The sequence below is a fragment of the Schistocerca piceifrons genome, chromosome 4, assembly GCF_021461385.2.
Source record: "Schistocerca piceifrons isolate TAMUIC-IGC-003096 chromosome 4, iqSchPice1.1, whole genome shotgun sequence".
Lineage (NCBI taxonomy): Eukaryota > Metazoa > Arthropoda > Insecta > Orthoptera > Acrididae > Schistocerca > Schistocerca piceifrons.
This window is the reverse complement of record NC_060141.1, coordinates 106553582-106578889: the sequence shown is the minus strand read 5'-3', so window position 1 is coordinate 106578889 and position 25308 is coordinate 106553582.

Genomic DNA, 25308 nt, shown 5'->3' with positions numbered 1-25308 from the left:
CATGCTTTCCTGTCGTCGGAATTTTCATCATTGATAACTGGTTTTGGAATTCCAGTTCCCTCTGCAATTTCCTGCTTCTGGAACTGCATTCGTGTTGCCTTTGGTGGTGACTTTCGTAGCTGTCGTCCTCTTAGTTTTCGTCATAATCCTCTTCAGGGACCGACCATCACGATCACTCACCACATGTCTTTCGCGGCTTGTGCTGATGAACACAACAGTGCACTAAATATTAGTTCCCAACAATGAGGCAGAAACGTTTGGTTGCAACAGGTAGGTAAGTATATTCGCTACTAAATACACTTTGCTTGAGATGAAAAAGTTCGATGTGTAATTACTGACAGTGAAACGTCCCTAACCACTACTCATTATTCCTTACCTTATTACACATATACATATTCGTCGACACTTCTTCAGTATTTCATCATAATAAATACGTAGCATAATCAGATTCCTCATATAGCATCAGCTTATTGATCATAAACATACCTCAACAGCATAATACACATCGTCGTCTAATAATATCATAACACCTCAGTCAAATCTCAAAAACGTCGTAACCTTCTGTAATAATTTCAAAACCTAAAAAAAAAAAATTCTCTGCTCATTTCAGTAGTGTCATCTACCTGAAATTTACTTTAAAAATCATGATCTCATACCAAATACAACATTCAAAGCTCTCATACTATCACAATGGTTCCGAAAACATACGAAGAGTTCACAAAGTACAGACAAAATACAATTTCATAAGTGTAACTGCGTAAACATCTGTCACTGACGTAGTAAATAAATGTTTGTTTCTCTGTTAAATGATCAGATAACTGTGTAATTCTTTGTTAGAGAAATATGGTACCGATGTGTAAAGTTGTATAAGCAAATACCATATCAGCTAGGGCTCCTAGCGCTCGCTACACGCTTAGCACACAAAAAAGGCCTGTACCCCCTGAGGATTAATGTAATTATACCCTCAGGTGTTACAGATTACAGAAATGGAATGAAATGTATCACGGAAAACCTTTGTATCTTTGTAATTAAAAAATCTTCAAAACTAAATGTCTTAAGTACAAAATTAATCACTCAAATACGTGTACTGCACCGCTAAACTGTGCGTCTTGTAGTAAGATAATCTCTGTCATTACCTAAGGGTAACAAATGTGCCAAGTGTCATAATTATCGTCGCCCGTAAGCAAAGTTCTGTAGAAGTCAATGTACCTACTTCGTAATAAACAAAAGCGAAATGCTATGCGTATAGAAATCGTAGTTATTGCGTACATTACCGAGATCAAGAAAGTACTGTACTGTACTGTTGTGCTACGGAAAAGGCTGTCCCGTGGAAGCTACACCACAAAAGTTGCTACTAAAACATGTTTTACTTTCCAGAATAATACAGAAAAACTGAGCAGATATAAAACAGATACACCGCAAAAGCAATAATATAAATTGTGTCATTCATTAGTAGCGTCGTGATATAATCGTGTAGGTGTCAAATAAACTAACCACTGTGTCATCTCTCAGAAAGCACTTTAAATCCATAATGTATTTTCAAGTAAACCAAAATGTTGCATTAAAATTTCATTAGCAGTAGCGGTAAATGTTCTAAGTATGTGAGCCTTATAGTCGTTACGTAATCGTGCAACTAACAAGCAATAATATAGACACACAATAACACTGTGTCCTCTGTTCATTATAACAATGCATTCCTAGTCACTGTCTAAATATGTTCACTAGGTTCTAGACTAGATAGTTAACTTCAAAACATTGTTGCATGTTAACAGTTTCTATGTGTGACAAAGCATACTAGTAACGTGAAGTGAAAAATTTTACAGCAAAGACTAAGTTAAAAAGCAGATTATCTCTCAATAAACGGTTTTACATGTGAAATGTGGTGCAATCCTTTACTCTTCCTGGTACGCAGAGTTTCAACTTCAACGCAATTATCATGTGGTATACGTCGGATTCTGTGAGGTAATTGTAAATCAGAAAGAATTTGTGACTCAAGTATTTCCTCTTATGTGACACTGAATGAGCTTTAATGAGAACTTTCTGACCAATATATCATTTCCTTGCATTTGCTTTAAAGTGTAGGTATCTCCTTGTGTCTGCTCCATATTTTATATTTTTGATAGCCAAATCAATTATGTCTTTGTGTCGAAGTTTACATGTATTCGGAAAAGGTACAAGCTAAATCTCTCGTTTGCTAAGCATGCTTATCAGTAGTTAGTGCCTTCAGTAGTTAGAATCTTTTATGTAGCTGGCAGTATTGGCGCACGCTGTATTACAGTAGTTCGAGTGACGAAGATTTTTGTGAGGTAATTGATTCATGAAAGGTATACGTTATTGTTAGTCAGGGCCATTCTTTTGTTGGGGATTATTGAAGGTCAGATTGCATTGCATTGTCAGTTTCGTGTTGATCAGAATAAGTAAAGAGCGAAATGTCTGAGTACGTTCTGTTCTGCTCAGCTGTTTGAAAATCAATTAACGTAAGGGTACGTTTCAACCGGTCATGTAGTTTACCTTTATCACGAAAGGCTCACTGATGGAATTACACCAGTCACAAAGTATTTTAAAGTGTGATATTCCAAAAATATACCTTATACAGTTTCTCTGATGGCCGCCTTGTTGTGATCTCCCCGGGGTCCTTTCTGCTAAGAATGGCGCGTGGACAGAACAACTGTCGGCAAGACTCTGTATGAACCTGAATCTGACTTTCCCATCAATGTTACTGCGCGAGATAGACGAGTGGGGACATGATATACTTCTTTTAAATTTTCTTGGAAAGTACACTCTCGAAACCGTATTTAGTAATCCTGTCCCATTGGAACTGGATCGGGATTTCTGAGTCACCATCGTGGTTGGCAAACAAGTTCGTGACGAAGCATCCTACTCTTCATTGAATTTCCGCTTTTTCTCTGTTCCACCTGTTAAGAATCCGTGACTGACAAATATTTGACCGTCCCACAGATATGGTAACGTCTCGTTATTCCACTTTTCATCTCCTGTTCCAATCCTGGTCTATCTTCCCTAAACTATATTATAACTAGTCTTTATTGCCTAATAAATGTATCAAAATTTTTCGTAAGTATTGTAAAAAGTTATTCAAGTGATACTGTGATGCGGAAAACGAAGAGCCGAAAATTACAACAGTTAATAACCGTTTACCAACATTTCTCGTATTGTGTAAGTAGTCTGTAGAAAGTTGAGTAGCTCCCATGGTAATAAATCATTAACTGTAAACATAAGGCACAAACGCTGGCACTGAAGGTCAATTGTGCACCTGATAGTTACATGATATTAACGTAACAAACATTAACAGACTGAACTACAATCCTGAGCTGTGTACACAGGAAATAAATTTTAACACCAGATGGCGTTGCAGCAAACCTTCAGGTTTGGCGAAGACTTTATTGTGAATTACAATAGTACAGTACAATATTTCTAATTTATAATAGGAAAAGAAGACAACTTTTGAACAAAGACTTTTTCAAAAAAAGGCAAAGGTTGCTTGCAATATGCCATATTATTTCTGCTAATAAAGAAATATGTGTTTTGCTCAGGCAGTAGCAGTGCTCTGTGCCGTTGCAATTTCTATACGTAGTATATACCAAATGTAAAATACAGAAAATAAGAGCAAAAACATAATTTATGAAAATAAAATATGTAATACATGTGCCTAAACTACAAGATCACAGATTCCAAGTATGAGGTGAATGAATCAAACGTCATAATACATTAAGTGCACGTCTTGACCACGAAAAATAATCATACGATGTCAAACAACTCATTGTATCATAGTAAAATGAACCGTCAATAACAACGTCTATGGCCTGTACTGGTGAGCTCACACGTGCTACACAGCAACAAAATTTGAGTATACAAGGAACAACGTATTACTACCGTATTTACAAAGCAACACAGTGATCCCATACGACAAGGGCAAGGAGAACAAAACAAGTGCAATATCCAGTATAGGATAATACGCTCAAAAAGAAAAATGCAATATCAATAATAAAACATGAGGCGGCACAGGAAATACTGAAAGGGGTGGAAAGGTTGGGGAAAAGGATGGGAGGGAAGGAGCATATATTTTTGGGGATGGTGGTGGGGAGAGGGGACGGAGACTACAAAATGCTAAGAAAGGATTTTATACCACCAGTTAGTGAATGCTAATAATTGAAAAACGCCAAAATTTTTAAATTTGAACTCTGACAAGTGAGTACCTCATGTAACACAAGTTATAACAGATAAAACCATTTAGCACTAGTATGCTAATGCCGTAACGCCACCTGGTATCAAAATACATTTATAGCAAACTGTTGATACATATGGAACGATTAAAGGTAAAAGGGAAACAAACCATAATAGAACTAGTAGAGGGCGGCTGCTCGCATGAAGGGTCTGGAGTGGTAGGAAGAGGCGAGGGGAAGGGATGAGGCATAGCTAAAAGTAACCTTGCTGACATAAGCTCACATGTGCAACACATAGGTAGTGCTAAGAAAGTACAACCAACTTTATGCATGTCATAAAACCATTTACGAATTTAAGTGGTTTGTTCTTTCAGGATATTCTATGGATTTTTCGGACGATGTACATAGATTTCACTTTCTACAAGTAAGTATAGATCTAAACCTTGAGATTCAATGTGTAAGACGGGGATTGCACTTTCATTAGGTCCCAGGCAATGAGCCACACTCGTCAGGTGACAGCCAATTGTCCTCTATGAATCTGGTTTCAAAATCACAATTTGTCTTTCCCATATGCAATATGTGATCAAAAGTATCCGTACACCTGGCTGAAAATAACTGACAAGTTCGTGGCGCCCTCCATCATTAATGCTGAAATTCAATATGGTTTGGTCCACCCTTAGTCTTGATGACAGCTTCCACTCTCGCAGGCATACGTTCAATTAGGTGCTGGAAGGTTTCTTGAGAAATGGCAGCTCATTTTTCCAGGAGTGCTGAACAGACGTATCGAAGTCGGCGTTCCAAAACATCCCAAAGGTGTTCTGCAGGACTTAGGTCAGGACTCTGTGCAGGCCAGCCCATTACAGGGATGTTATTGTCGTATAACCAGTCCGCCACAGGTCGTGCATTATGAACAGGTGCTCGATCGTGCTGAAAGAAGCAATCGCCATCCGCGATTTGCTCTTCAAAAGTGAGTAGCAAGAAGGTGCTTAAAACAATAATGTACGCCAGTGCTGTGACAATGCCACGCGAAACAACAAGGGGTGCAAGCCCCCTCCATGAAAACACGATCACATCATAATATCACCGCCTCCGAATTTTACTTTTGGCACTACACACGCTGGCAGACAACGTTCACCGGGCATTCGCCATACCCACAATCTGGTATCGGATCGCCACATTGTGTACCGTGATTCGTCAGTCCACATAATGTTTTTCCACTGTTCAATCGTCCATGTTTATGCGCCTTACACCAAGTGAGGTGTCGTTTAACATGAGCAACTAATTCGTGTGCCTCATGAGCAGCCGCTCTACCATGAAATCCAAGTTCTTTCACCTCCCGCCTGTTATAGTACTTGCAGTGGATCCTGATGCAGTTTGGAATACCTGTGTGATGGTCTGGATAGATGTCTGCGTAAACACATTACGACCCTCTTCAACAGTCGGCGGTCTCTGTCAATCAACAGACGAGGTTGGCGAGTACTGTTTTGTGCTGTACTTGTCCCTTCACGTTTCCACTTCACTGTCAGATCGTAAACAGTGGGCCTAAGGATGTTTAGGAGTGTGGAAATCTCGAGTACAGACGTATGACACAAGTGACACCCGATCACCTGATCACGTTCGAAGTCCGTTGAGTTCCGCGGAGCGCCCCATTCCGCTCTCTCACGATGTCTAATAAATACTGAGGTCTCTCACAAGGAGTATCTGGCAGCAGGTAGCAGCACAATGCACCTAGTATAAAAAACGTACCTTTTTGGCATGTCTGAATATTTTTGTCCACGAAGTGTATATACTTTCCCAAGACCCACATTTAATTTTGTAGTCCCCTGACCTTGAAACTTTTGGCACTTTCTGGTCTACTGAAGTGGTTATAATGAACATAAGTTTCTTCCGCGCGCGGAAACCCTCTCTGAAAGCAAAGGCCGTTCGTTCACACAAATGACCCTAATAAGAAACAGAAGCAAATTTGAAGCTACCATATGGAGTATGGCTTATGTTTTGTTTGTCAAAATCGGTTTTGCCATTGCCTCGGATGAATCTTTCGTATTGACATTATTCATATCTAAATATCCAGTTTTTATGTTTATGCAATCAGTATTCAGGTTTAGCTAATACTAATCGCAGCTGTGAAACACTGCTTGAAAACATGTCCTTTTGTGTAAGCTGTGTTGGCACGAATCCGCACCAGTTATTATGTTTTTAGTTGTAGTTCTTCGAATGATATCTAAACCAAAGCTGGTGCCTTCTCTTATTACTTTCAGGGTAACTGAGGTATTGGTGAGCCATTGCTCTCTACGTCCATTGTAAATAGAATATTAGGACACAATTCACAATTGACTAAGATTCTCAGCAAGCTCGAATACATCATGCTCATAACGTCCAAGTAGCAAAAACACATCATCAATATATCTGCGTTTCATTAGAATACTAATCGCAGCTGATGTGTTATTCTTGAAAAAATTCTTCTGTGAATTGTTTACGAAAATGTCAACCAAAGAACTGATAGATAGCAAGTCACAGAATGGCCTTCTCTTTGAAAGTATGTTTTGTGGTTAAAAGTAAAGTAATTGAAAGATCGATACAGACATGTTAATTCCAGCAGTTCAAGCGTTTCACCGGAACACGTCCTTCTATGTTACAAAAGATTTTTGTGTATGATCTGCAGAGTCTCCATAAACGGAATATTAATGTATGGATTGGCGATATCTAGCGAGACTATAACAGAATTCGGGGGGAACTAGTGTCCCACTTTCCGGGAAAATTAAAACACCTTTCACCTTTGAGTAGGCCCCTGACAACAGCCAACCATTGAACGTATTGGGTGGTTATTCCCATGTAACACAATCTATTAACGAAAACTGGGAATCTTAGGAGCCATAGGATTCTGATTACAGCCTAGTCTTTTACACGAACACAAATAGAAAAAGCACATTAAAATATTCCTGTATACTAGATCTTTTAGATTTCCTCAGACAGAATCTTTATAATAATGAAAATCCCGTCACTAATGATTACTCTAATATTAGCATTCCATTCGATCTCAATTAGGTAACAAAGGATCTTGCTATCATTGTGAATTTTTGAGAATAAAGCCGTCTAGGTCGCTTAACGTAATTCTTCGTATACGACAACGTTTCGACTACTGTCGTTCAAAGTAATTAGACCTTTTAAATCAGAGTTCAGTATCAGTTTCAACAAAACGTAGATTTTACTGAAACTGACACAAAATATTAGTTTACAGTTTCTGAGTTTCTTTTCGATTATGACAGAATATACAAATAAACATATTCAACGACCGAGACGGTTTTAATGAAAACAATAATGTTAATGATGTACCGTTACACAAACACTAGCGGCTGTGCGTTCATGAGTGGTGCTGAGCGACTGCACTGTGTGAACTAACGATAGTCCACAGAACTTTACCAGCAGGCGAAGCGTTTATTTTTACTCCTGGGTACAGTTTAACGTGAAGTATTTTTCAAGACTGTCGTTACATTACGCGACCATATGCTGTCACTCGGAGGAAAACGCTTAACGGCTTAAGAGGAACGCCGGTAACATAGTGTAGGATACGTATCACGTAAGAATATGGGATACTCTCAAGTAGTAGCCCATAGGCGATGGTTTCATAAACGACCTCAGTTATACAAGAATTACTTTTTCCTTCGGTAATGAACGTAATTGACGTGGACTTCAATGAAACGGATGGTACCAATATAAATGAGTATAAATTTGAATCCCTGAAAAAGTGTGTCGTCCTTCACGAAACAAGAGAAGTTATTTGTCCTTCAGGAGACGTATATGATTAATTTCTCCCCGATGTGAGTGGACCTTTTATCTCACATAGCTCGAAGATTTGATAAAATACGTAATTTAATATTATTTGACCTTTTACACAGCGAGTAAGAGCTTATTTTATTGTATTGAAGATTGTGCGACTTGGATAATGCAAAATGTCGGACTTTACTAGAATTCTAGTGCATTTTGCGTAGTGATGTGAAGGGACGGCTTCTGCAACAGTTCCTCTCGCGACACACGAGCTGATAAACCATAACCGTTAAGTTTTCTTCAGGAAAGAGCAATGCATTAAAAGATATTGCGTGGAAAACTGTAATGCCTGCGACCTCTGAAGTATTAAATCGAGCAAGAGAGTGTCACTGAGATACCCTTTAAAAGTTATGAGGTCGTGTGAGAGAATGATATGAGAAGAAGGCAAAAATACGACTGCGACAAAACGACAAGAATCTGAAACTTCTCTAAGTTCATTTTCGTGTCAGAGAATGAGCTGAAATACCATGGATTTTTCACTCTGGTAATGCTATTAATACATGCAGTTTTTTCATCTAGAATACGTGCTCCAATTAAACGTCTAATGGCTTTCTCATGATTTTGTATCTTTCTGGTGCTAAAGAGAAAAAGTACAGCATTAATATGTAACTTGAGTGTTTACACACTCACGCGCAGGCAGCTGTATCTATCGCTAGTAACCATATTCTTCAAAACTCATATTTTCTCCTAGTACTCGATGAAATGGATTCTAACAGAGCTTGCTGAGAATCTTAGTCAATTGTGAATTGTGTCCTACTACAACGTCGTTTCTACCATTGGCTGCAACATTTAAAGCTGTTGCTCTTGAGCGAGCTGATGAGGTTGTTCATTCGTTTGTGGATCAGCCTGTTGCTGAAACTAAAAATCAGCAGACAGAAAGGAGAAGTATTAAATTCAGCATTTAAAATGTTATTAGGAAGGCAAAAAGTATGTGGTATGCAGATAGAATAGCTAAGTCTCAGGATAAAATTAAAACCATATGGTCAGTCGTAAAGGAAGTGGCTGGTCTGCAGAGACAGGTCGAAGATATAGAATCAGTGCGTAGTGGGAATGTCCGTGTTACAGATAAGTCGCATATATGTACAGTATTTAATAATCACTTTCTGAATATAGCAGGTGAACTAAATAGAAACCTAGTCCCAACAGGGAATCATATATCGGTCTTAGAAAAAAGTGTTCCGAGACTGTTACCTGAAATGCTCCTCCATGATACTGACAAGAGGGAGATTGAGTTAGTAACTAAATCACTAAAGACCAAGAACTCTCATGGATATGACGGGACATCTAGCAGAATACTGAACTATTGTTCTATGAATGTCAGCCCAGTACTTAGCCATATCTGTAACTTTTCCTTTAGGAGTGGTCGGTTTCCTGACCGATTAAAGCACTTGGTAGTGAAGCCACTTTATAAAAAGGGAGACAGGGATAAGGTTGACAATTTTAGACCTATTTCTATGCCATCGGTGTTTGGTTGTATATACACGGTTACTGGAGCATTTAAATTCACATAACTTGCTCTCAAATGTACAGTTTGGTTTTAGGAAAATGCTATATTCTCTTTTCTCTGTGAGGTTTTGGACAGATTAAATAAAAGGTTGCAACGCTGGGTGTTTTGAGGCTTTTGACTGTGTTGACCACAAAATATTTCTGCAGAAGTTGGACCATTATGGAGTAAGGGGAGTAGCTTACAATTGGCTCGCCTCTTACTTTAAGAACAGAAAGCAGAAGGGAATTCTCCGCAATATTGAGAGTGGTAGTGATGTTCAATCCCAATGGGGCACCGTTAAGTGGAGCGTTCCCCAAGCGTCGGTGCTGGGGCCACTGCTGTTTCTTATTTATATAAATGACATGCCTTCTAGTATTACAGGTGATTCAAAAATATTTCTGATTTCTGATGACACCAGCTTGGTAGTGAAGGATCTTGTGTGTAATATTGAAACAGTATCAAGTAATGTAGTTCATGAAATAAGTTTGTGGCTTGTGGAAAATAATTTGATGCTAAATCACAGTAGAACTCAGTTTTTACAGTTTCTAACTCACAATTCGACAAGAACCGATGTTTTGGTCAGACAGAATGGGCATATTATATGCGAGACGGAACAGTTCAAGTCCCTAGGCGTTCGGATAGATAGTAAGCTCTTGTGGAAAGCCCATGTTCAGAATCTTGTTCAGAAACTAAATGCTGCTTTATTTACCATTAGAACAGTATCTGTAATAAGTGACAGTTCAACACGAAAAGTAGTCTACTTCGCATATTTTCATACGCTTATGTCGTATGGTATTATTTTTTGGGGTAATTCTTCTGATTCAAAGAGGGTATTTTTGGCTCAAAAACGGGCTGTCCGAGCTACATGTGGTGTAAGTTCGAGATCCTCTTGTCGACCGCTATTCAGTACTCTGGGAATTTTGGCGTTGCCTCACAGTACATATTTTCATTAATGTCGTTTGTTGTTAGCAATATTTGCTTATTACCAAGAGTTAGCAGCTTTCACTAGGCAGAAAGCAAATCTGCATGTGGAATACAGTTCCTTGACTCTTGTGCAGAAAGGAGTGCAGTATTCTGCTGCATCCATTTTCAATAAGCTACAACAACAACTCAAAAATCTTAGCAGCAGCCCAAACACTTTTAAGTCTAAAGTGAAGAGTTTTCTCATGGCTCACTCCCTCTATTCTGTCGCGGAGCTCTTGGAAGAGCAGAAAAATTAAGCAAATTCCAGTGTTACATTGTTAATTTTCTTTATGTAAACTTACGACTTGTCGCCTGAATATGTTTCTTATATTTCATTTTATCTCTTTCTACTATCGTGTTATAATTTCATGTATTGACTCGTTCCATGACCATGGAGACTTCTCCTTAATTTGGTCCCCCGGAACAATAAATTAAAAAAAAACTGAGGAATGATGAGACCGGTTTGAAGGTCTCGAAGGCTGTAGATAATGCGGTAATAAATATCACAGTAGGCATATCAGTTTAAGAGTAATGGGCAAATCTAAAAAAGACAGTCACGGAGGTTGCACTGACAAATATCAGCATAAGGAAGATAACTGGGAAGAAACCCTCGGTAACCGAAAGGATACTTCAGTTGATGACGAAAGAAAGTAAATAGCAGAAGTAATAAGAGAAAGATGCGAATGAAATAAAAAGGAACTGCATGGAAGCCAATGGAGAATGCTTACAGGGAAAATGTGAATTAATCGAAATCTGATTACAGAAAAACTTCCGTGAAATAACATTGCTATTATTGTGTTTATTTTGTTCCCACTTTTTTGACCATCCCCTGTACTGTTTCTGTCTGCAGCGGGGATTTGTCGTACACGTCTAATTGTGCCCGAAAGCTTCAGATTAGACGCAAACTGAAATCAAAACAGTTACTGCCCGTTTGCTTCGCATCCCATTCGCATATAGAATAGGTCAACTATATTTATCTGTCCACATTATCATACAGTTATACCGAGTTAGCACTAGCGCAATTTGGATCTCCTAACTTATTAGCAAATCGACGACTGGAAAAACAAATTTGTTGAAAAATTTTAAACTTGTTCTCTCTTCACTAGAAACTATTTTCATTGTCGCTTTGAACATCAACTACTGCATACTGCTGACAGACACGTCTCGCCCGTACGATTACCGTGATTTTGTTGCTTTGCCCTAAAAATCGCCCCACATAAAAGCGTTCCAGCTGCCTTTTTTACAACAGATCCTTTGTAACAACGACTGTCTTAATAACAAGAAGGAACTAATACTATAGCAGTGCTGAATCGTTGACACAATGAATCCTTAACAACTCCTTTGGAAACGTTAGGACAATGATAGTGTGCTTACAGAAACCTAGGGCTCCGCAAGGCTCTGCAAGGCCCCCAATTTAAGATGACCTAAAAATAGAGCACATAAAGATTTATGATACACGTAGAAGAAACAGCTCTTACAAAAATCACAGCAGTCTCGGTTTTTAAAAAAGCTAAAAATGAGGCCAAAAATAGTATAACAAACGTACAATATTGCTGCGATCAAAAATTACAAAGATATTTTACTGGTACGGTAAGAGGCAACTCGATACTTTTCACAGCAAACTCACGCAGCCGTTGTGCAGATGCTTTCTCCTCCCCCCCCCTCCCCCCCTCCTCCTCTCTCCCAACTTCTCTCTCTCGCTCCTTCTCTAGCTATCTAACTCTCGCTGCATGCTCTCGCGTCTACGCACGCCGCAAACATTTCACGACGCTCTCTCATCCACAGACACCTTGAACGGCAATGAAGGATTTTGTCGCTTCGCTATGCTTCACTGCCTGGGTCTATATAAACCTGTGCCACACAGCACGGAGTACAGTTCCTAGTTGAGTTTGTATTTGCAATGGACATTCCAACTCAGCTCGGTGAATCTGCGTGCCACTCTCGGTCACCAGTACATTTGATTCATTTTTATTATTGACTACAGTTATAAAATTCAGTTCCTTGTGACGATAATATTCTATGTATGTCATATTGTAAAATGAAACACTTCATTTTGAAAGATGGAATGGAGCGTTAGATCTACAGTGTTGCAATAACAGCTTGCATCGAAAACTGAAAGGTGGTTTGCCTGGAATATGGGGCACCAGTTTCAAAGATTTCCGCTCAAGACCATGAGATTCGAGAAGGAGATGTAAAGATTCCAATCTCAATGATACCATGCAGTAACATATGTTACTAAGGATGAAAAAATGAAGCATGACAGGTCTCACATCAGTCTCTCGGATTTCTTGAACCTAACGGTTCACCTCTCGGCATGTTAAGCGGCAATCTACTTCCGAATCGTTCCTTGGTATCTATGAATAGCCCCATGGTACCTAGTAAGATGCACTAACATGTAGAAAGTATAGACCTTGGTTGCAAAGATTAGAATGAAGAGTTTATTATGCGTAAGAAAGGACAATCATTAAAAAGTCAAAATCTATGAAGTACTGTATGTGACCCAAACTGTGAATGAACAAGTCAGAGAGGCATTATATTTCGTCAGCTGTCGCATGACAGAACAAGGTGAAGCACACACTGTTGCTCAAAATTTCGTAAAACCGTGAGTGAAAAACATAACACAATTTGTCCTCGATGAAATATTTGTGAAACGTGTTTCTGCAGTGCCGCTTTTAGACAACTGATTTGCATCTAATTAACGATCTTGCAGGCTACACCAAACAAGAACGAGTAGGTTGTCTTCAGCCCAACAAATTCGTCTTGCAAACGAATGAGTCAACTGATTTTACTAGACTCCCCATGTTGCTGATAATTGCACGATATCAATACAAACAGTCACTGCCAACTAACACTTCCGGCACAGAAAATTTTTAACACAGTTAATGATTTCTTTGAATTAAACCATCTCGATTCGAACGACCGTATCGAGCATTGTACAGATGAGCCCAAGGAAGTGACGGGTAAATTAGGAAGAACGGTATCGCTAATAACATGTAAAGCGTCAAACTGTAACTCCAGGCATTGTATCTTACATAAACAGTCGCTTGCAGTGAAGAAGATGCTGCCAAATCTAAAATTGGTTCTTGATGAATTAAGGAAAATAATCAATTACACAATATCACGCAATCTTCAGTGTTGCTTGTTTCCAGTACTGTGTGAAGATTATGGAAACAGAAATAAAACACTACTGCTATACACACAAGTTAGATGGTTACCTCTGGGTAATTATTTCAACTATGAGCTGAATTACAAGCTTTTGAAGTTGAAGGACTGTTTGAGCGATGTGACTTTGTTGTTAAGACTATCTTTCTTAATGAGTTACAATATCACTACGGTGCACACAGACGACAGTTTTAAATACTAATTACAAATAACCGCCTGCGGAAAAGTAGATTTTTGGCATTGGTAAGACAAAGTCTGAAAGGTTATCAGCGAATTTGTTCGTTGGTGAGATAACTGAATTACCAAACAAAATATTTGAAGCAATGATCCAGTTTCTCCACGATTTGCACTGAGATTTTAAGATGCGCTTTCCCGAAAACGAGAATACAAAAGTGAAAATGAATTCATGGGTTCAGAATCCTCTGGTTTTCAATTTGGAAAAGCCAGGAAATACGTCAAACGAAACTTAAAAATCCTTTTTATGAATGAAATCAGATTCAAGCATGCAGTCATTGTACAAATCAGTCTCACTCTATGATGGGTCCGTGAAGAAATCCCCAACTTGCTAACTGGCTATGACCGTTCTTCTCCTGTTGGCATTAACATACTACTGTGGAACCGGGTTCTCAGCATGTGAAGGACAAAGACAACATCCCGCAATCGACCGGATGCTGATCTTGATAGACGTCTTCAGCTCTCTGATATTAGGCCTGACATTAAACAATGGATCTAAAATTAAAAAGAAAAATACTCATACCTCCCAATAAATGGTAAGAATTTTGTCAGTTTGAAGCAGAATCAATAGAGTGTTATTCTATGTGTTGTATTACTGTGCACTGTTTCGTGTACTGACGTAGAATTCAGTGATGTATAATGCTAGGAGTATTGAACATATGATAAAATAGTGTTCTCAAGTATTTTCTCCAACAGTTAATGATCTAATTATTCATACCTGTTGGCGGACTGATGAATGTGCTAGAACCTGCCATAATGATGCTTGATTAAAACCTCCTATTTTTGTAGTGTAATAATAAAAAAATGCTGGTTTTGCTGGTTTCAGTGCTCTATAAATTATTTAGTGCTAGATTGGGTACTCCGAGCTACACGGATATGTATTTGTTACAATTCTGTTAGTCCATCTCATCTTATCTTCACTCCCCTCTCCCCCCCCCCACCCCATCTCGTGACAGCCTTCTCCTTCCCTCACTCTCTGCCTATCTTCTTTATCCAATCTCTCTGTCCCTCTCCTCCGCCGCTCACTTTGTACCTCTCCCCTTGCCCCTCTCTCTGTCCCATTCCTCTTACATTCTCTATGTACCTCTCCTCTTCCATTCTCCCTGTATCTCTCCTCTTGCCTTTCTCTCTCTCTTTCCCTCTCCTCTGCCCCTTTCTGTAGCTTCCCTTTCTCTAGCTTCCCTTTCTCTGTCCATCTCCACTTACCTTTCTCTGTCAGTCTGCTCTCCCATTTTTGTACTTATCTCCTCCTCTCCCTCTCTAAGTCCATCTCATCCTTTCCCCTCTCAGTCTATCTCCTCCTAATCCCTCTCTCTGTCCATCTCTTCCTCTTCCATTTCTCGCTCCATTTATGACTCCTCTTATTTCTGTCCATCTCCTGCTTCCCCATATCTTGTCCACCTCCCCCTTCCCCCTCTTTTTCTTCCTCCTCCGTTCGCTCTTCTCATTAACACCACCACCCTAATAGGTGGTTGTTGGATCTTACGTCCACAATCATTCTTTGCAGACAGTAGATTATCAGATTTGGTTGAAATCAATCCCTAAGTTTAGGAACAGTTTTCTAACCACATTTTTGCCGGTATACAGTTCCGTTTTCATGCAGCTCATTGTTTATGGTCTCACATCTAACGAACTATGTATCGTACAATGATATAATTTTGCAAATGTATTCAGTGGTATGTGAGTATAGTGTCTGCAAAACGTCGCGAATGCAGTTAGTAGAAAAGAAGTAATAAATTACTTTTTAGTAAATTAGTTTTGCAGCATGTAAAGAGAAAATGTAGTAAGTGATAACATTTATCTTTTCATCATTCTGTGTGGGTTGCCAGAGAGAAAAATTCGTAAACGTTTGATATTATGTGTATTGCTTGTTGCAAGTCGCTAAGTGCTCTCATTCTCAAATACTGGATGTGTATTTTTTTGTTGCAAGTCGCTAAGTGCTTTCATTCTCAAATATTGGATGTATATTTTTTGTTGCAAGTCGCTAAGTGCTCTCATTCTCAAATACTGGATGTATATTTTTTGTTGCAAGTCTAAGTATTCTCATTCTCAAATACTGGGTGAACAAACTCAGGGTATTTGGGCGTAGTGGCCTACTCTACTTATTTGCGCCCACCCCTTTGAGATGTTCTTACATAAACAGCAATTGTTTCTGGACATTAAGTGACATACCCACCAAGTTTAATTGAAATCGGTCTAGTCGGGTAGATATGCAAAATACGTACATTCATCTCCATAATATGTATTGATTCTTTTTTATATCTCAAACCTACTTTTTCGGAATCCCCTACAGTTTGTATGATTCAGACGTGAAGGTTTCGGACATACTGTTTAGGGTGTGCAACAACATGTGTCCGAAACTTTTGCGACGTATTCTTGAAGTCACTACATTACAGAAAGCTAGTGGATCTGAAAATCCTTGATTATGGATGTATCAAAGGAATTTCATGTAGTGAATCTAGCTTACAGTTGACCATGGCCTTTGCTGTGAGTTATCTGTTTGGCGCTTGGCCTGTTTTAGGGTACCTTCCACCACATCATATCACAACGAAGTAGTCAGTGTCTGAAATCGCGGATATGCACTACATGAATTGCCTAGCGGATGGAATGCGGACGTAGCACCTCAACTTTATGTTGAACGTTACACTGGGAAGCAGTAACCTTGTTCATGCGACTCCACCAACTCTTTCGAGAGACGGGCTCATTTGAGTAGAGATTTTGAGGTAGTGGGAGACCTTGCGTCGTAGTAACGGCAGAGCTTGAAGAACGAGTTCTTATTGAGGATGAAACTCCGCCTTGTATAATAATTGCGAGATGGGAAGACGTTAATCACACTGTAAGGTTCTCATATGTTTCCGTTACTGTAAATAATTCATTTCTGCTGGGACAAAGGTGAATGACCGAACTGTAAGAGTAGTAAATGAGATCCTTTGTGTTTAGTGTATTTGAGGCTGATTTGTTAGTCAGTCAGTTGTGCAGTGCTGAGACATTCTCATTTGAGTTTGTTAGCGTGCAGTTGAGTTTTTCGGAGAAATAGAACTATTACTTTTGTATCGCAGAGAAATTATCTGTAATACGTAAGTGTCAAGGTGAAAGCACATTTATAAGCTATTGGGTGAATCTTAAACTTATGTTTGCAGTTTCTGTAATGAGAGAATTTTGTAATTGTTAGAGTTTTCTTACGTTTTGCATTCTTTTTGTTGATAATCAAAGTCTGATTTTTCAAAAATGATTTTCCTTAAAGTAGAAACAACCTCCGTAATTTATAGTAAAGTTTTCAATTTTTGTCGTGTGTGCATTAAATCTTACGCCACACAAAGCAACACGTTGTTTCTGCAAAAATTTTGGAGTAGATTATCTTTAGCTGCGGCATCTGCTGAATTGTGTTTGCTTACGAGAACGTCAGTACTCCAGACTAAAAATGACTGGATGCTGAGCAAGAGGTAAACCTCTTTTAGTTCAAGGCAGTTCTCACTTTGCATTATTCAGAAGGTGTCGTGCTAGCAAGTACATTGATTTTCAGTGAACGGAGTTGGCAATTTCAAACTGCTATTTTCATCCGAGTCTAGCAGAAGTCTATTTTTGTGGTTATTCTTAGTCCATGATTGTATTTCATATTACGCATCGTCCATAATGTGTTTCGGTACTGAGTTTTAATTATATTGTTTTGATTGAGCTGACAATTAGTTCCTTTGGCTGTTAATTAGATTTATTTATTTATTTATTTTTTCAAATTTGCATTTTATGAAACTTAGTTTTATTTGACAATACTGTTCACAAGCACAAGCCCAACAAATAGTAAGTTTTCTAAGCATTTGAATACGTTATCGAAAGAAAATGTTACACGAGGAGAAAGTTTTCGAAATTTATTCAGTTTCTCTTATAGAAACAATAGTTTGTACGAGGCTTACAACATGACCATTAGCAACATTGTGCATGGAATCTTCTATAACCGTATCACACTAAAACAGTGCAAAGATAAAATCAGGTACACTTTCAACCATGAGTACCTATGCCAACACTCTTAGGGCACTGTGCTATGTTACTGCAGTACTAAGCATGCACCATTATCGCAGGTGGGAGCTGGCTTTTCACTTGCTGGAATCTTCGGTTATCACAATAATCGCGTTTGGGCTTATGAGAACCCTCATGAAGTATGACAAAACAGACATCAACAGAGTTTCAGTCTCATCTTGTTGGATGGCACCGTTCTTAATTTTTTTTGGGCCTCGGCTTCTTCCCACATACTCTTACTGGAGAAAATTAATCTATAGTTTCTCAGGCACTGACTGCTTCATATACTTGTTGATGTACCTCTAGACGTCACCCAGTGAATGTAGTTTATGCATTTTATGTACTTTTACACGCTTAGTTCGCTAGTATCTCGATAACCAATTTTTGAACAGATGGATTGGTCGGTGGGGGAGGGGAGGTTGAGAGGGGGGGACTATTGAATAACCTGCCTGATCGCCATATATGAAACCAATGGCTCTCTTCTTTGGGGGACGTTTAAGACCAGAAGAAAAAACAAGACACGATACTGAGATGGTCGACCTGGAAAAGGTGTTCGATAATGTACATTGGTACAAGTTGTTTGAAATTCTAAAAAACTGAAAGTGGGGAGCTACGATAGACGGATAATATACAGTATGTACAAGAAACGAAAGGAAACAATAAGACTGGAAGACTAAGAACGAAGTAATTGGATCAAAAAGGGTGTAAGACACAGATGCAAACTTTCGCCACCATTGTTCAAACTATACACTAAAAAACTATGACGGAAATGAAAGAAGGGCTAAGGAAAAGAATTAAAATTCATAGTGAAAGGATTTAACTGATCATATTAGCTGATGACATTGCTATCCTTAGTAAAAGTGAAGAAGAATTACTGGACCTGTTGAATGGAATGAACAGTCTAATAAGTACAGAGTATGGTTTGAGAGTAAGTTCAGAAAAGACAGAAGTAATGAGAGGCAGCGTAATTGAGAACAGCGAAAAACTTAGCATCGGAATTGGCGCACAGGAAGTGAACGAAGTTACGGAACTCTACTACCTAGGCAGTAAAAACAAGCCCTGTCGGACGGAGCGAAGAGGAGATAATATGAAGACCAGCACATGCCCCAAGTGCGATTTTCTTCCCAAGAAAAGTCTGTTATTATCAGTTACAGGCCTTAAGATGAGGAAGAAATTTCTGAGAAAGTGCATTTGGAGCACGGAATTGCATGTTAGTGAATCATGGGCTGTGAGAAAACTGAAACGGAAGAGAATTGAATCGCTTGAGCTATGGTGCTACAAAGAAACGTTAAATTAGGTGGACTGATAGACGAGGAGGTTCTCCGGAGAATCGGTGAAGAACGAAAAGAGCTGTAGGGAGCAAAAACTGTAGAGGAAGACAGAGACTAGAAGACATCGAGCAGGTATTTGTGTACTTAGGTTATAAATGCTACTGTGAGATGAAGAGTTTGGCACACGGGAGGAATTCGTGGCGAGTCGCATCAAATCAGTCAGAAGATTCGTGATTCAAAGAAAAAAGTATTTTCAACTCCCGTAGTCAGAATCAGTGTTCTGTGGGGGGATATCCAGAATGTATTTCTTGAAATTCGGAAAATAACAGGAGTTACCCTCAGTGGACTGCGAAATATGGAGCGTTGGTTCAGAGGATGTATGGAAGCAAAAAGTGGTAAGTTCAAGGAATTTTTGTTAATGTAAATGTCTGCTAACGACATGATCAGTGGATGCACCAGACAGATGCTTATAATAAGTAGCTTTTACATTGGCCAAACAGGAAGAAATTTTAACGTGAGATGTAAATAACACATTAGAGAGAGAGAGCATAATAAGTCGAGTTTTTTCTACACTTGAAAGATAAAAGTCACATTGCTGATGTGATCGAAAATGAATTACAGATTCTGCACAGAATACCAAAAGGTTTTTCAATGAAAATTCTTGAAGAATTAGAAATCCATATGTACACGAGAAAATACCCACAAGAAACATTAAACGAATATACAGAAATTAGACTCAAGTACTACCTCAAAAACTTTACTGAACTTTTAGAGCACGAAAACGGTTAAATCGGAATGTACATATGCAAGACCGAAAGACAAGCGTTAGAAATTTTAGTTAGTAAAATAGTATCGCTGTCCATCTGCACAATCTTTGTAAACATAGAGCGTCGTAAGAGTGGAACTGTCAAACTGCTGTCACGTCGTAATTAACATTTTATTTTCAACATCTTGACATTATTTACTATCTAATTAAAGCGTTGACAGTTATAAAACAGTCCAGTAACAGCGAAATATTGTTACTTAGAAGAAGGTGTAATTAGATGTATGACGAACACTAATTTCACGTAACGAAGGTTTATTCAGCACTTGCACATACAAGAGAGCAGAGCGAACTGCCTCCGCCCAGAACACATACAATACAGGGTGATTCAAAAAGAATACCACAAGTTTAAAAATGTGTATTTAATGAAAGAAACATAATATAACCTTCTGTTATACATCATTACAAAGAGTATTTAAAAAGGTTTTTTTTCACTCAAAAACAAGTTCAGAGATGTTCAATATGGACCCCTCCAGACACTCGAGCAATATCAACCCGATACTCCAACTCGTTCCACACTCTCTGGAGACGTTAGAGAGTTGGCTGTTCCCTCAGCTCGAACAAGAAGCACAACAATTCATATTTCAGCAGGATGGAGCGCCACCACATTGGCACTTATCTGTCCGTAACTACCTGAACGTCAACTACCCGAGGCGATGGATCGGCCGCCAGGCAGCCCGTGACAGAGCACTTCATCACTGGCCTCCAAGAAGCCCTGATCTTACCCCCTGCGATTTTTTCTTATGGGGGTATGTGAAGGATATGGTGTTTCGGCCACCTCTCCCAGCCACCATTGATGATTTGAAACGAGAAATAACAGCAGCTATCCAAACTGTTACGCCTGATATGCAGTCGAACCGAATATAGAAATTAAAATTGTACAGTCCAGTGAGTTTTCAACTCACGACCCTCCATGCATCATCACTACACCACGGTGCTACTCAGCTTCTTCTGCGACATTGCTCCTCCTTAAGTGAATAGCGTCTCGATATTACGTCGTCCTAGTCCGAGGACGAGTCATCGGTCCTGTATACTCCGAGTCCCGATGACTGATGCCCGCCGTGGTGGTGATCTTCTTAAAAATTCTTTTGCAGCTAAGCCCATCGTCACCTTTCTTGTTGCCTGTCGCTGGAACTTCTAATTTACCCTGGGTGCCAGGATCCTTGTAGGGCTTCATTCGAAGGACGTGGACCGTATCTCTGATCCTTCGTCGCTTGCGTCGGGGTCGAAATCTTCATAAGAGACATCAGACAACCGTCTTACAACCTTATAAGGTCCAACGTAGCGCCAGAGGAGCTTCTCAGAGAGACCAAGCTTCCGAACAAGAGTGAAGATCCAGAGGAGGTCTCCAGGCTGGTAGACAACTGTGTGGTGGCTAACGTCATACCTTCGGCGATCGTTTTCTTGAGCCTGCAGCGTGCAGAGTCTAGCTCACTGCCGAGCCTCCTCAGCTCTGGTTAACACCTGGTCGATGTAGTCGTCGTCCACGTTATCAGTATATAACGCAAGCACAGTGTCCTTCGTCGACGTCGTCTCAGTCCCATGCACCAGGAAAAATGGCGTAAATCCCGTGGTGTCTTGTTTGGCGTTGTTGTAGGCAGACATCACGAAAAGTAGCACTTCATCCAAGTTGCTCTGCTCAACATTGACGAACATCGATAGCTTGTCGGCCAAGGCCTCATTAAGGCGTTCAGTAAGCCCGTTAGTTTGCGGATGGTAGGCAGTCGTCATGTGACGAGTAATGTTGCACCGACGGTTTATCTCTGTCGCAAGATTCGACTGAAAAACTTTCCCTCGCACCGTAATTAAGGTCCTTGGGGCACACTGTTTTAATACAAGGTCTTCCACTATTAATTTGGCTACCTCGGATGCTTCGGCTGTTTTCACGGCTTCTGAAATTGCATAGCGTGCCAGATAATCAGTGCAAACAATAATCCATCTGTTACCATAGCAGACGTTGGAAATCGTCTGAGGAGGTCAATGCCAACACGATGGAAAGGCGTTCCGGCTGGTGGAATTGGTATGAGTCGGCCAGGTGGTTTCCGAGGAACTGCCTTTCTCCTCTGGCTCTCTCTACAGTGCGACACAAAGCGACGGAAACTCCTAAATAATCCTGACCAGGAAAATCTCTTGCGGATTCTATCGTAGGTCTTAATAAATCCTGAATGTCCGACCTCAGGTGTGTTATGGAATTTCTGTAAAACATCTAAGTGCATGTGTTTAGGAATAACTGGTAGCCATCTCTTTCCAAACGGATCAAAGTTTTTCTTGCAAATTAGTCCATTGTTGTTGTTGTTGTTGTGGTCTTCAGTCCTGAGACTGGTTTGATGCAGCTCTCCATGCTACTCTATCCTGTGCAAGCTTCTTCATCTCGCAGTACCTACTGCAACCTACATCCTTCTGAATCTGTTAAGTGTATTCATCTCTTGGTCTCCCCCTACGATTTTTACCCTCCACGCTGGCCTCCAATATTAAATTGGTGATCCCTTGACGCCTCAGAACATGTCCTACCAACCGATCCCTTCTTCTGGTCAAGTTGTGCCTCAAACTTCTCTTCTCCCCAATCCTATTCAATACTTCCTCATTAGTTATGTGGTCAACTCATCTAATCTTCAGCATTCTTCTGTAGCACCACATATCGAAAGCTTCTATTCTCTTCTTGTTCAAACTATTTACCGTCCATGTTTCACTTCCATACATGGCTACACTCCATACAAATACTTTCAGAAATGACTTCCTGACGCTTAAATCTATACTCGATGTTAACAAATTTCTTTTCTTCAGAAACGCTTTCCTTGCCATTGCCAGTCTACATTTTATATCCTCTCTACTTTGACCATCATCAGTTATTTTGCTCCCCAAATAGCAAAACTCTTTTACTGCTTTAAGTGTCTGATTTCCTTATCTAATACCCTCAACATCACCCGACTTAATTCGACTACAATCCATTATCCTCGTTTTGCTTTTGTTAATGTTCATCTTATATCCTCCCTTCAAGACACCATCCATTTCGTTCAACTGCTCTTCCAAGTCCTTTGCTGTCTCTGACAGAATTAAGATGTCATCGGCAAACCTCAACGTTTTTATTTCTTCTCCATGGATTTTAATACATACTCCGAATTTTTCTTTTCTTTCCTTTACTGCTTGCTCAATATACAGATTGAATAACATCGGGGAGAGGCTACAACCCTGTCTTACTCCCTTCCCAACCACTACTTGCCTTTGATGTCCCTCGACTCTAATAACTGCCATCTGGTTTCTGTACAAAGCGTTTCTGTACAAATTAGTCCATTAAGTAACTTAAATTGCCCTTTCACTTCCTCTGTCCGATTTAAGACAAGCATAATTTGAGATATCTTGGCGTCCTTCTTCTGCTCAGCAAAGAGATCCTGGAGTGCATCTTCATCACAGTCTTGACGGTCTTGAACGGGGTTTCTTGAGAGACAGTCGCCATCTTGCTGTTTTCTTCTACTTTTGTACGCTATGGTAATGTCATACTCTCGAAGGCGTAGTGCCCACCTGGCGAGTCGTCCTGTTGGATCCTTAATACCTGACCACCAACAAAGTGAATTATGGTCTGTTGCAACTGTGAGTGGCCTTCCATAGAGATACTGTCGAATTCTTTAATTGAGTAGTTTCTCTGGCCTTTTGTAAGTATCGTAGAAGCATAGGCCAGATCCTTCTCTTTTCCATCCGAAATTTGCACCAGAACAGCACCGATCCCATGCCCACTTGCTTCTGTGTGTAGTACTATAGGTGCTCTCTCATCATACAGACCACGCACAGGGTCAGTCGTCAGAACTTTTCACAGCACATCTAAAGAATCTTATCGAGCACCACCCGAGATAAATTTAGCATCAGCTTTTAACAACCCTTGGAGTGGCCTGGCTCTCAGTCTTCGATAAAAGTAATAAGGTCATTGAGCAAGCAGTAAAGGAAACAAAAGAAAAATTCGGAGTAGGTATTAAAATCCATGGAGAAGAAATAAAAACTTTGAGGTTCGCCGATGACATTGTAATTTTGTCGGAGACAGCAAAGGACTTGTTAGAGCAGTTGAACGGAATGGACAGTGTCATGAAAGGAGGGTGATGCTGAGGGAATTACATTAGGAAATGAGACACTTAAAGTAGTAAAGGAGTTTTGCTATTTGGGGAGCAAAATAACTGATGATGGTCGAAGTAGAGAGGATATAAAATGTAGGCTGGCAATGGCAAGGAAAGCGTTTCTGAACAAGGGAATTTTGTTAAGATCGAGTATAGATTTCAGTGTCAGGAAGTCGTTTCTGAAAGTATTTGTATGGAGCGTAGCCATGTATGGAAGTGAAACATCTACGATAACTAGTTTGGACAGGAAGAGAATAGAAGCTTTCGAAATGTGGTGCTACAGAAGAATGCTGAAGATTAGATGGGTAGATCACATAACTAATGAGGAGGTATTGAATAGGATTGGGGAGAAGAGAAGTTTGTGGCACAACTTGACTAGAAGAGGGGATCGGTTGGTAGGACATGTTCTGAGGCATCAAGGGATCACCAATTTAGTATTGGAGGACAGCGTGGAGGGTAAAAATCGTAGAGGGAGACCAAGAGATGAATACACTTAACAGATTCAGAAGGATGTAGGTTGCAGTAGGTACTGCGAGATGAAGAAGCTTGCACAGGATAGAGTAGCATGAAGAGCTGCATCAAACCAGTCTCAGGACTGAAGACCACAACAACAACAAGAACATAATCCGAGGCAGCTTCTCACATCTCTAATACTTTTAGGAATAGGAAATTCCGTTATGGATCTCACCTTCTCTGGGTCTGGACGCACACCTTCGTTTGACACAAAATGTTCAAGTATTTTGATTTCTTTTGCTACAAAGAGACACTTTCTTGGATTCAGTCCGCCTTGTTGGGCACACTCAATAACGGCCGTAAGTCTTTTTACATGTTCATCAAATGTCTCTGAGAATACTATAATGTTTCCTAAATAACAAAGACACATCGTCCAATTCAGGTGACGTAGACGTCACATCAATCTACACGTGAGTACGATACAGTACTTCTATATACACGATATTAGCATGCACACCTGTTCTCACCAAAATTGTAATTGCAGGTTCTTGAAAATGGCGATAAAGCCGAAACAGTCTCTCGCAAATAAAGATCCACTGTAGTAATCATGTCGTTATCAGATATAAATTATGCTGCTGGTCTTAAAAAATGAAAAATGTAAATGTGTTTAGTAACTGTATCATTTTTGCAGCCTGAATAATAAATACTGTTATACCTCTGTAGCGAAGGATTTTTGCACCCATGTTCGTACAAAATTTTCGTACTGCACTGATGTCAAGAATAAATCCTTAAA